Consider the following 14218-nt stretch of genomic DNA (forward strand, 5'->3'; position numbering starts at 1 on the left):
ATCTATATACCACTGTAAATAACATTCATGACAACTCTCATGAGTACCTGGCTGCAGACCTCCTCCAGGGGACCCATAACTGTGTAAACAGATGTTAATATGATTGTGTTATTTCCCTTGAGGATACATGTGATATTTTCCAATTTCACCGGGATTTTAAACACCAGCCCTCCTTTACCATAAGGAACGTATCTCTTTCACACATCCATAAATACCTTCACATTTCTCAGCTTTATATTCATCTACACACTTGAGCTCACACCAAGTTACAATATTATTCCTAATAATCTCAGTAAGACACTTACGGGATGGCTGCATGCCGCCGTTGGAAGTGGCTCATCAGAGTGAACGCTCCTGCAAGCAGTGAGTCCTAATTATGTCACACAATTACACCGACAGTTGGAAATTGGACACTCAGCTGTGATGCAATCCAAGACCCATTTGATGGTGACCTGTCATTTTAGGAAATTAGCTTTCTTGCCTGGCAACCTCACAATGACGACAAGAGTTCACGAAGTCACTGCTCCCGCCTGTGGAGATATTTTATATCTCCTGTATATACATGTTAGGATTGATAACATTGTATGTAATATTATAGCAGCTTATGATCAGTCTCAACACAACTAATTAGTATATATTTCCACTTTGTTGTAAACTCTGTGTGACCGAACGCACTCTGGCTGAACAGGTGTATCTGGTTGACCCAGTGGGGTCAGCGCTTATCTAAATAGGGACCTATGTCCTGCATGCCTGTGTTCTGACCATCTCCATATATGGACTTATGTCTGGCATGCCTGTGCTAACCATTTTTCCCTGGAAGAATAAATAACTGACACCCCCCCCCCCCCCCCCCCGAACACACACACACACACACTTCTATCTGACGGGAGGGTATAAAGGCCTATAAAGGTTTTCCTCAGAGAGTTGAAGAAATTCGTCAGTCCAGCAAACTGTGCTTTTCTTCCCATGATTCATATCCAATAAAGAATTCTGAAAAATTGATCTTCATCTCCAACCTCATCTGTGACCAGTCTGTTCAAAGAAAATCAACTACCACACGCCCAAGAGATAGTTCCGCACATTACCCCTTTTGTAAAAAAATTTTAATAAAATGATGCTTTTATACCTCAGTTTTTGGACAAATTGACTAAAGGTTGTGACGTGGGACGTTGGTGAGCTTCAGAAGTGCTGGAAGGCTTCATGTCAGTCTTTATGCTGTATAGGCTAAACCAGCTGCTAGCTGCATATTTAACGGACGGACATGAGAGTGCTTCCAATGTTCTCGTCTGACTCTCGGCAACAAAGGGAGTAAGCTAAGCAAACTATTCCTTTAAAATATTTTTTGTTACCATTTCATTGATATTGGTGTGGCATAAGCGCGTGGTTATGAAGTGACTGTGCTGCCCTTCAGCTATAGCCTGCTAATTACATTCAGACAGGATTTGAAGGGAGCGTTCAGCTGTCTGAATATTTAGGACTTATGAGATCTTTCCCTAAATAAAACGGAATATTCTTTGACACATTCATATTCTTTCCATCACATCTTCCTGCCTTTCTTTCCCCTCCTTTTCTTTTTCCGAATGCTGACATTATTCCTTTTTAATTTTGTGGAAATATTTGCCCAACATTTTCAGCTGTGTTTGCATCATTGCCCGCTCTTCCCTCTATGACTAAATTTGAGCCACATCATGAAGAACAAGTACTAAGTAAGAAGAACATACTAAGTCCTATTTTTACTTCTTCCGTACGGAGCTGCAGCAGCAGCAGACTCAGACTCAGTGTGTGGACGGTCAGCCAGCGAGTCAGCTTTAAAAAAAAAAAGTTGGCTCCTGCTGAAGTTTTCAAGGTCACTGACCGTCAACAGCCACTCCAAATTGCGTGGCTACCCACTGGCCACCCTGCTGATGTGATTGCATTCTGTGAACAGCGCTGCAGCCTTGCTACTGCTACAGAGGCGATCGGCTTCCCAATACTCTATATTCCTCAGAGGCAAAAGGACCCATGGCAATTTTTGTAGAACTATTTTAATACATGTTTTTTAGTTCTCTTTTTTTGTGGTAACTTCCTCATGGTAGATTCTCCAAATCCTATATATCCAAATCCAAATACTATATATATATATATATATATATATATATATATATATATATATATAATACTAGTCTATTATCTCTGCCCCGATGAAAGTCAAAAGTGTATGGTCTTCATTTTTAACCGTAGTCACTCCAGATTCAAAGGACTTTCATGTACCTCATCATCTTGCTTTACATAAAAGTGCCTCAAGATCTTTTTTCTTTCCTGTTATAAATCTTTTCATCTTCAAAAGCACAGTCAGGTTCCTGGGTCTCAATTCATGAGAAATTGATGAAGCTCTCATTGGCTTTTTGTATCTCTTTTGAATTTTCACAAATGCTATTTAGGAAACAATTACTTCCGTTGTTTGGGACTAGGATAAGATTAGAAAATATATATTTACCGCCTTATTGCCACCTGCCAGCCATCTGCTGTACAGTTTGCTGCTATGATGGCGTAACGTGATGACAGGGTGGAAAAAATACATGACATATTAGATTTACCTATTCAGGCATTTTTGTGGCTGCAGACCACCACAAAGATGCAATCAGACTCTCTAACCGCCCGCAGTCAGAACAGATCCAACCAATAACCAACTTACTGGCAGTGTTAGCACACTGTAATGGTGTTACTTTGTTCCTTGCAGGTTTTTCTCGCGCCGGAACCGAGGCTTGGATAATCATGCACGTCACCCACAATATCTGTGTCTTTAAGTATCACTTTTGGACGTCTGTTACTTCCCACCTGCTTCAGTAGGTGCTAACCACAGTCTTTTTATTCACACATTTTGGATGTTGATCATTACACTGAATACTTACATGCTCAAAAACAACTCTCTGCCTACCCAATATCTTGTTTGGAAATGTAGGTTTCTTAATGTTGAAGTAAGACTTTCTCTCTAAACATTGCCGTAGGTATCTCCTACTACAGGCTTTTAAAGGAATAAAACATATTGGGAAATACACTTTGCTTTCTTGCCCAGAGTTAAGTGAGAAGATGGATACCACGCTTATATTTTGCTGGAGACGTTAGCTAAGCTAAAGATTGGATACGGGGAAACAGCAAGCCTGTCCAAGGCTTGAAAAAAATAACATCTTCCTACTAGCGCCCTTAAAGCTCACTGTGTTTGAAAAGAACCCTGCGTGCACATGTTGGCAACATAAAGGTTGTACTGCCCCAGCCATCCAGAAGAGGTAGCAAGCTTTAAACATTGAATTAAAACTGTTCCCAGCATCAGCATGGCTGGTTGTTTCCTGCTTGGAGCTTCAGAATCGATATTACAACAGCGGACTCAAGTTCGACAGAATTCCGACAGGATCACAACCGCTTCAGAGCAACAAGTGTTTCAGTTTATCGAGTGGTCGTGTTAACTGTCGAATTTCAGCCGAAAGCTCGGTGGTTGCTCGCAGTAATTTACGTAAATGGTTGGCGTAGATAAGAAACACAGATGAGTATGCGGTTTGTGTTTTCAACAGCTGTGGCCTCCACGAGCAATGGCTGAGAGCCACCAATTAGTACGGTCACTCCTTAAACTGCAACACCGGCGGCGTCTATGCTCCAAGCTGTCAAACGCGTTGATCACCGCTGGGACTGATCAAAAATACTTGTTGTTTGTAGCGGCCATTTTAAAACTCAATAAACTCAAAACTCTGAATCTGTTTATCTTGGTATTTGACGTCCTGTATACTTTGGCCACTAAATATTGGACCACATTTATTCTACACACTCACTAATTTGGTTAGGTTGCAATCGTGATCTTTGGCATTAATACCCTCGCATAGCTTGACAAGCTGTTGAACTCCGCCGTTCTTCCGTTGTCAAACTGCATGTGCACACTTACGTACGTTATCGTTTACAAACGATAAAAGGTGCTAGCATGTTAAACAGGGAGCTTTCCAGGTGCTGGTAGGCAGATTTCCTTCAACCTTGGGACCATGCCAGGCTAGCTGTTATGCTAGGTTAAGCTAACCGTCTCCTGGCTTTGAACAACACAGTCATGATCTTCTCATCTAAGTGTGTTTAACCAACCATATCCTAAACAAATCTGTGGTTTTGAAAAGTAATGCTCATAATAACATTACTTGCCCATTGCCAATACTTTGACAATGTCTATAATTTGACTGTTTACATGAAATAACGGCTACAAGCGGCCGAAATGAGCTTCCTCCGTAGGGTGGCCGGGCTCAGCCTTAGAGATAGGGTAAGGAGCTCGGTCATCAGGTGGGAGCTTGGAGTCGAGCCGCTACTCCTTCGCGTCGAAAGGAGTCAGCTGAGGTGGTTCGGGCATCTAATTAGGATGCCTCCTGGACGCCTCCCACTGGAGGTTTTCCAGGCACGTCCAACTGGGAGGAGACCCCGGGGAAGACCCAGAACACACTGGAGGGATTATACCTCCCAGCTGGCCTGGGAACGCCTCGGGATCCCCCAGTATGAGCTGGAAAATGTTGCGGGGGAGAGGGAAGTCTGGGTCAGCCTGCTTGGCCTGCTGCCACCGCGACCCGACCCCGGATAAGCGGAGGAAAATGGATGGATGGATGGATGAAATAACATTTTACAGAGAATTTTAGTTGCAGTCTTGAGGAACCTTAAAGAGATATATTGGTAAAAGATATATCAGTGTCACACTCCTCCAAACAACTCTAGTTTGTGTAGCGTGTGTAGCGCTTAACACTTTTCTGCATCTTTTGCCTTCCTTTTTAATGTAGACTCTTTTGACAGTAGAAATCTCTATTTTAGATCTGTATCACTTTCCTCCGAGCTCATCATTCAGCTTGGAGGGCAGACTTTTCATGCAATGCCATTTCATCTATATCTGCCCCAAATGAGTGGGAGGTAAATCTGTCCGTGTTGCATATTTCCCATTCACACTGCCTTTTTATTCACATTCACAAAGAAAATCTCTGATCATGTGTCTGAACTTCAATATCCCTGGCTTCAAAGGATGCCTTTTTTTAGTCATGATAATTACACGCTGGAAGACACCTTCTGTTTCACTGTTTCACACATAATTAGCTGTATGGATGTAAATCCAGCAGCTTCTGCGCGCTAATAGTCTACAAGAAGTATTCTCCTGTGGTTGACCCATGAATGGAGAGGGTGTAGGTTGTTACTTAATTTAAATATGAAGAAATCACAACTTTACTTATCATAAACATGTTGCAAATGGCTGTCCAGCAGATTACTATGCTAATGTTGGTCTGTTGGATGGTCGGTTCATACTGAAATGTCGAGACAACTGTTGGCTGGATTGCCATGACATGTTGTACAATCATTCATGGTCCCCAGAGGATGAAGCCCAATGACGTCTGACGTTTCCTCTAGCGCCACCACGAGGTTCCCACTTGTGGTTCTGAGAGAAAAATCTCAACAAATATTAGCTATGAAATTTGGTGCACACCTTCATGTTACTTTTTTTTGTATTGTTGTGTGACCCTATTTCCAATTTAGACATAAAATACATTTTCACACCGTAAATTCACAATATGTTATATTATATATGTATAAATACACATTTCAGGGACGTCCCCAGATTTTTACTCAGTCCTGTTATCCTGACACATTTCCCTCTCAAAAATTTGCGACATTACACAAGATCAACAGGTAGTAGTATCATTTGAGTCTCGTACAAGGCCGTGGGAAGACTAAAAGTAAGTTCTCTCATTCTATTCTCTGTGTTTTTGATAACATTTTAAGTATGACTGCAAGTAACAATCTCAACATAAAGTCCTGTTAACTAAATTATTTTGCTTAATAGCGTCTTGCGAATTCATTTCACATGGATCTCTTAATGTGTTTGGCACAGTAAATACCTCATGAATTGCTAATTCAATTTGGATTAAGAGCGATTAAATTTGGATTCTAAGTACAAAGCTATATTGGATGACTGAGCAGCGATCTGCGCTAAAAGCTCCGAGGTTGTGGAGTCTGTGGCTGTGTCTCTGTATCTGCGGTTCACTTCATTAGTGTCTGAGTGTTTTTTTTCTCAGGGAGATGTGATTGAGAGGAGTGACAGCACCGCATCTCTTTTCCGTCTGCCATGGACGGACAGACGGGCTCCTGTTTACGCCAAGGCCGGCAGCCTGATGCTCACCGCCAGCATCCATTAGGATCGCTTTTACATCAGTCCTTTCCCCGCTAACCTACATAGCCACGAGAAATGGGGCAAAGCTGCCCTCAGAGCAGTCTCCGGGGCCTCCATGACTCCTAGTTTTTTCTCATTCTGCCACCTCTTTCGTGAAATAACCCCCTATCTTCCTTCACATACCCTGTGTTAGAACTGAAGATATCTCACATATTGGTGGTAAAAGTAGACATGCATGGCGGCTACACGCTGTGTCGGGCACAATGTCATATAAGATTAGACGTTAAGCATAAAACACTGACATGAATACACATTGCAAATACAGCGGGAAGGAGAACAAAAACGATAAAGATGAATCACATAAGTACGATCACAAAGCTCCGCAGTCTGTCACGCTCATGATCGCGCTTCAGCAAAGGCTGATGCTGCCAATTCCAATTACTCCTCAATTTTTGTAAAAGGGCAAAATATGGACAGGCTACTGGGCCATAATAAGCACGGTCCCTTTGTATGGTTTCAAAGCAGCCTCCAGGTTGTCGCCATTCAAAGGAGGGAACTTCAAAGGACCTCATTTTCTCTTGCCCAGCTGCAATGTGGCTCGCTGTCACGGGCCAATCATTATAATTAGTAAAAAGAAAAAAAAAACGGGCTTTCGACAGACAGCTAAACAGACTGACACTGCAGGTCACTGTATCTGCCTCAAAGACTGATGAAGACATGTTAGGATGATCAAGAACAGGAGCTTTAATGGGAGTTCATGTACTTGCTGTCTGAGAAGCAATACTGTTAGATCACAATGGGTGTGTATTTGTCAAAGGATCATAATAAGGACTACCAATTTAGATATGATGCACAGTACCAGGACTCTGTGTAAACGATGTACAGAGTCTTGGTTTCCCTGGGTTGATACATTTTAAGCATCATCAGAAATACATGTATCTGATATAGTCAAACTGTGAAATTATCCATTGCATTAGTGTCACATTTACAAAGTGTTATCAATTCACATTGATCATTACAAACTAGAAGGAGCTTGATTTGATTCTGAAGGAAATTTGCAGTTGAAGCACTGAATAAGTTGAAGCAGTAGTTGCAATACAAGTGCAGTACAAATACTTAAAGAAGTTTCATCTTCAAGTGTAAGAACTACACGGAGTTGAGGTGCCTTTTTAATTGTGAAAGCCAAGTTGAAGTATTAGTTTGAAAGTTGTTTTGTTTTCTTTTAAAGGTGAAGACCTGAGACCCATAAGTGTTAGTCAAAGTATAAGCACTGAAAAGACTTGAAATATGAGGAGAAAGGGATTAAAGGAGGTGAAATGTCCGTTGAATAGTTCAACTCAGTTGAAGTGGATGTCCTGAAAGAAATAAGTACCAGTTCAAGCAAATATACTAATAGAATATGTCAGTTGAAAATTGTGTATGAACCGTGTAAGTTGAGGAACTCAGAAGAGCTGGAGAGCTTTGTTATGTAATATAAGCATTGGAAGAAGTTGAAGAGGAATAAATGAATGCAGTTGAAGTGTCAGTGTAGGTAGATACTTACATGTTCAAGAACAACAGCTTTAATGGAGGATTATACACTTGCTATCTGAGTACCAATTGCGTAACTTTCAATGGTTAAGCATTGGACCACAGATTATATTACAAAGTCAATGTTAGAATTTAACATACAGAATACGCCTCCGTGTGACATTTGAAGTATTTTCAGAATTACGTAATAATTCTGCCTTCAGTAGAGTGCAGATCTCTGCTAGGTGTGACTCCATCCCAACGAAGAAGAGTTGAATCTCTCTCAGTTGCCCCTCCTTACTCAAGTTATTGTGGCTAACTTAAGTGGATCTTAACATATTGGGTATGGGATTAATCTGCAAAGGCTTTCTACATGGATGTCTGTTTTTGAGCCATGACAAAGGCCAAAATGTGGCCTGCAACAGACCAGGTGAGCCTTGTTTTTAGCTTAGCTGTTTGCGGAAAAGGCTTTTTGCACGTGAAGCAGTTGTTGATCACTTGCTGCCCCTACGAGAGGCGAGGAGTCAGCACTCAACAGTCAAAGACGGTATAAAACGGTCAATAAAACAGGTTTCAATCATCACAACCATGAGGTCCTTGAGCAAACAGTCATAAATGTGCACAACAAATGTTAGATAGATGGGTCCAGTGGCATGCGAGATTAGCATGGACAGACACACACACACACACACACACATACAAACACACGCACGACCAAGCACATGATCTCCCCACAGGCTTACACCTGGCGGGAATAATAATACCGGACTATTCATTGTTACATGATATTAACATTACACATTACACATCTGGCAGAACTCAAAACACTTTGGATAGGATCGATGCGAATAACCTGAGGTGTTAGTAGAGATTTCAGAGTGCCGGCACCAGGAGTGTCTTGAGCAGAAAGGAATCGATATAGCCGCTCCTCTAAATGGAGACCAGCGGAATGTATTAAACGGCCCAAGACCATCCAGGGCAAAAGTCTCCAATCTGACAATCTAAATAGTTAAAACTTAGCGAGACATTTCACCATGAACAAGCCTTCATCGGGGTGATGCAACAGTGTACCTCTGATCTTCTTTGATTTTTAATGCTTCACTTCAGGTTTGATCAAGTTCCACTCTGCATTCAGAAAGAGATTTTTATGGGCTTCCTTTATGTCACACGTACCTGCCTTGTCTATATATATTTTTTTTTAATCTTAGCTGCTTTCATGTCTTTTAATATGCGCTGCTGTTGCAGACGTCATGCACTGTGCATTTCTGGCTCAAAGGCACCAGTTATTGTCCAGTCCAGGCCTAGGGGCTGTGTTTGTGTTGGGATTTCATGCCCCGCATGTGCTCATCATGCTTTGTTTGCTCTGCCGTGAGCTGTGAACCCTTTGAACACCTGCCTCTGCTCTACCGTTTTGCCGTGATTACATAATTTGTTTATACTGGTGCTTTCCGGTCTCCCTCACACCCTGTGGCTAACGTTTGTTTATTCCATCTCACGGGGATGTGGATGATGCATGAGGAAAATGCACATGCTCTTTTTTTTCAGTCGATTTTCTTTGAATCCCACACTCGGCACCGACTCAGCGGTAGACTGGAAATGAATGAGCCTGCGAATTCATATCACCGAAAATTTACACGGGGACGTATCCTGTCTTTACAGCCTTTCTAGCAACAGCTGCTACAGTAGCTCGGCGTGCTGTACCTGAGCGTCTTCCTTTCATCTGTCATTTCACACGTCTCCCCGTTGGCCACACAGAGCCCTGCAACAAGGCTTCCCCAGTCGGTCCCCTGCCTCTGCTTGAGAATCTATTTTAACTCCCCTTGCCGCATCCTTCTTAAAAAAAACCACCTCTACTGGCAGCCTGCTGTTTTCTCAGGGTGTTGCTTTGTCCCTCGCAAGTTTTCTTGGGTCAAGACCAAAGCTTCCACAATCCCTTTGAACTTGTTTTTCAACTCCCTATGTCTAAGTGCCAGTGGCACTCGGCGGGGCTGCTTTACTCAGAACTCAGACTCGAGCAGCCACAGAATTCACTCAGTATTCTGTTGAACTTTTTTTATATGGCTTTCTGTTGCTGCACACAACAACAGTTTGTAGCCCCATCTCACATATAAATTTTCATCAGCCCATATAAGAGGAATTGCATCCATATTGGATGATTCCACACCTTGCATCTAATGCTAATGTGCAGTCCCAGTGCACAGGGTTTAGAGGGTTTCCTTATATAGCAAGGCGGAGGGTAGAGGTGTGTAACTCGGGGTGGTGGTGCTCACCATTTTATTAAGCCGAAACACGAGCTTTGCCAAAGATTAACCATATGTTTTAGTTGCCTAACATTAAAGGTTCTCTGTACGGAATTCAGAGCATGTCTATTGCTTCCAAATGCCTCTCAACATGACGATAGCTGAGCCGGTGGCTAGATGCTAACGGTGCTAACAGCACGAGCAGCACAAACAATGGCATTAGTGCTGAAAGACCTAACCTAACACCTGGGGGGGGGAGGGGGGGGGGGACTGAAGGGTGGACACAACGCCGTTAATCGAGCTGGGCCATATGTTTGTTAGTCGCCGTACGGGTATTCTAGAAAGCAAAAATTAAGCAACATCACACAGGAAGTGCTATTTTACTGAATATCAGCACAGCCGTGATTCTGCACCAGGTATGGAGCCGCAGGCCGAGTGCTGAAGCCCTATTTTTGCTTTTTCTCTAATTTGTCCAGGTCGTCCGATATCATACGAGCGCACCTGGAAGTTGTCGCTGAAGTATCCAGGCTTCTTTCCTTCCCTTCGTCATCTTCTGACGAACATTTAGAATTGAACACAAATGGTATTCGTGGATATTTGCTCATGCTGTGCAAAGTTTGTTACAATCTAAGATATTAGAACGCCTGTAAAGCGGAGTGATACAATAGTTTAAAGTGCTGTCGTACAATGCCTCTTGTCCAACCAATACTTGATCGAAACTAACCGTTGTATATCATTTGACATGTTCTGGGATTTTGCAGTGTCTTCCAGGATCTATACGTTCCTGTCTGGGATTGGCTTGGTTCTCTTTTAAAGTTTCTATAAAATTATTTTATTATCAGTGATATTTACATCACCAACTCATCCCCGCTCACTCACTTGTGTGTACTAATGTTCTTGGGGGGTTTCATGCTTGCCCTGTTGCTCTTATTACCATTGTGCCGTCAGACACTGTTAAGCGTCAACCCCGGTCTTACTTCTGCAGATTCAAATTCCTCCAGACATCCTTCCTATATACTGCTAAGACATTAAGGGACTCACAAACGGTGTTGGAAGGAAGCCAAGCAGACAGCCGTGCGGGTTTCCCGCGTGTCGTCAAACAGACGACATGAAACACGAAGCACCAGCACTGCCTTCTGCTTATTGCTGCCTTTTTTGTTTTTTTTTGTTTCGGGAAATAGCTGAACAGGCTATAATGATTATTCAGGCGGCTTCTCTCTTCAGACGTGCTTGAAGTGACATTCTGCCGTCTGCAGGCTCCGTTCGACTCATCTCGCAGCACCTGCTGAGAGGGGGATGTATATATTTAGGTGCAGGTGATCCTTGTTATCCCGATACACTGCAGCTTTTTTTTTAAATTAATTTTTGTATAGCTCATCAGTTAATTCGACAAGCAGGCAGATTCTCACATAGTCATCATGGTCGTCATATTGTCCATAAATTCCCCGACAGAAGGGCGGCATATTCGTCCATATAACATCCCTAACGACGATCCGAGTGTGCTGCGTGGTAATGAGCCCAAAGCTGTTTGTGCTGCGAGCTTCCTGCCATCTCGAAGCTCATACCTACTCAGCGCTGCATATATTTGATTTTGACTTCAGGTGTTTCGGGGCTTAGAGTTGAAGAATTTATACTTTCATCATCTCATCTCATGGGTTCATCTCCTCTACTTATGCCTTTCATTCTGTTGGTAATTGCATTTAGCCCCTCAGGTCCCCGTCATTCATCCAGTCTAATTAGCTCTCCTGGCCCTCTAAGCATGGCTGTGACCTCTTCATCCAGTGAAGGCGCTGACTCCTGCCTCATCACTCTGACTGCTGGCTGACACTAGGACCAGCGCTCACACGGATTACGGATCCGTTTTTGAGCCAAATACGTGCAATTAAACTTCTGAATGAGTTTTAACTGTGCTTTTTATGCTGATCAATAACAAAAGGCTGTTAACACATTTGTCGCAGGTGTTCCGTGTAAAGTCCAAGCAGGCTGCACGTGGGTCGTAGCTATCTCCGCGTTCGAACCAACTCGAAAAATGCACGCGATTGCTGCCGTTGGCCAGCCCCCACAGAATGCACCAAATGAATTGGTGACTCACTGACAAGAACACTGGCACGAAAAAGGCGGCTGTGTCGTCTGAGAGCGAATTTCAGTTGAACAATGGGCCTATTTAGAGCTGACTGGGAGGCTTGTTGTAAGGAGAGTTTATGTTTGAATTAATCAGCACCTAGCTTTGCTTTTCTTCCTCTGTGATTTAGTATCCGCGGGAGGAGATGGGGCAGGGAGTCGTAACTCACAAATTAATCATTTTATAATCGTTCATCTCACTTGTTGGCCAGCTGCGGTGTAACAATTTAAAAAAAAAAGAAAATAATTAACATGCACTGATATGTAAATGACATGTTTCTCTTCGTCCTGTATCCTTCAAAATAAAGCTATATGGCTCTGGGGTGTTACAGTTGCAGCGCTGCTGACTGAAAGGCAGCTTGGACACTTAGCTGCCTACAGGGTTGGTGTTCGAGAGAAGCCCGGAGGACAGCTCTGATATGACTGCAATTCACCACGGCCTCAGCACAAATCACTGCATGCCTCCGGGCCCCCAGCTGTAATTCCTTATACACATCTGAGACTCTGCAGGTAGGGCTCCTTCATAAGCTTCCTCATACAACTCTGTGTGTGTGTGGGGGGGGGGGGGGGGGGAGTCTGTTAAATGACGTCAGGCTGAAACTTTTCTACCCCCCCCCGAGGTTTGGGGCGACGCATCAGTTCAATCAACACCCCAACAGGAGGGGGGGGGGGGGGGGGGGGGCGCAATGTGATGTGCTCCTTTCCTGTTATTGCTCTCATGTTTCACACTGCACCTCTCCCTGACACTTGCCACAAGCTGCGTTTTAATGGGGCAGTTCGTCGGAGACGAGGCGAGTGGCGCTCGACTTCGACCAGAGCAGGGCTAAACGGGGAGCTGCCGGTGAGTGCGCTTTCGCCATCACTGAGAAATGAGGGTGCAATCAAACTGCTCTCCAACATCATCACCATGCCACAATAGCTGCACGATCATGTCAGAAAAGCGTGTTTACATCCGCCTGTTTTTATATGTGTAATCTCAATTTGCTCCATTAAAAAAAAAAAAAAAAAGTCAAAATATCTATTTGGAAAAGTTGAACAATGTGGTAACGTGCAATGGAAACAGACTGAGCGAATACATTATGACATGTGACTTATTTGTCACTAAATGTCTCTCTTGCGACGATTTTAATGTCACTCATGATGGTTTTCCACCATCTGAGGCTTGACTAGCGGGTGTTTTGATTACATCCACCCTCTTTTGCAATGGTTTTATGGCACCCGACTGGAGAATTACTGCCACCAGCTGTTTTTTTGTTTTTTTTCTGGCCAGCTTCTCTATTTTGCAAAGCAACCCTAGTCGATGTGCAAACATTTATTTGCAATTTGTTCTGCAGATTTTCTGGAAGCACGGTTCAAATTGCCACTACATTTGTAAAACTGACTGCGGAATAGCACTGTAAAAAAAGCCACAGTTACTGGGAGTGTATTAAATTGAGCCGGTGTCTGTTATATTGCCTCTAAAAGTAAGTTTCCATTTCTAAGAGGAAATACTGTGTTATTTATTCCGTCAAAGGTCGCATAAAAGCCTTGTTAATGTTTTCATCTTCTTCGTAAGATCATCGGATACTTATTCATCGCTGCAGAGACATAGTATCTGTGGATGCTTCAGATGAGGAAATTTCCAACACTGCGAAAGATGCCCAAGCTGCAATTGTTGGAGCTGTAAACACAATTATGAATCTGGGGCTCCATCTGTTTTTACACCATTAAGTGCGTGATTACTTCTGGACTGAATATGGGCCTGTTTTTCCCTAAGAAATATGGCACTGAAAACTATCAGTGAAGCAAGTTTCATTTAGTTTTCTAGCTTTTGATTTCTTAGTCGCATGTGTTGGGTCAATAAGTGGATCTGATGTAGTTTTTATCAAGAGTGCCGGGTGATTTATGTACTCTTTATGTACCTGCAGTAATGTAAATGGAAAGATGGCTGTACTCCTGTGTTGATGGATGGTTTGAGGAGAATTAGGGCTACTGAGCAGCAGCTTTTATTAAAACACCAGCACCATCAAAACCAACTAGCCATAACATTACACTTTTACAGCTCTCTACTGAGGGCCTTCTGGGGTCCTGCGTGGCATGAACCTGCAGGCCAGCTCGATTAGCGGCTGACCTTTCATTATCGTCTGTCCATCATCAGCAAGCCTCAGGGCAGCGGGAAGGGAAGAGCCACTGCACCAAACTCCAATACTTTTTA

This window comes from Anarhichas minor, unplaced genomic scaffold, assembly GCF_050575085.1.
Source record: "Anarhichas minor isolate MPS153535 unplaced genomic scaffold, ASM5057508v1 ptg000040l, whole genome shotgun sequence".
NCBI classification, from domain to species: domain Eukaryota; kingdom Metazoa; phylum Chordata; class Actinopteri; order Perciformes; family Anarhichadidae; genus Anarhichas; species Anarhichas minor.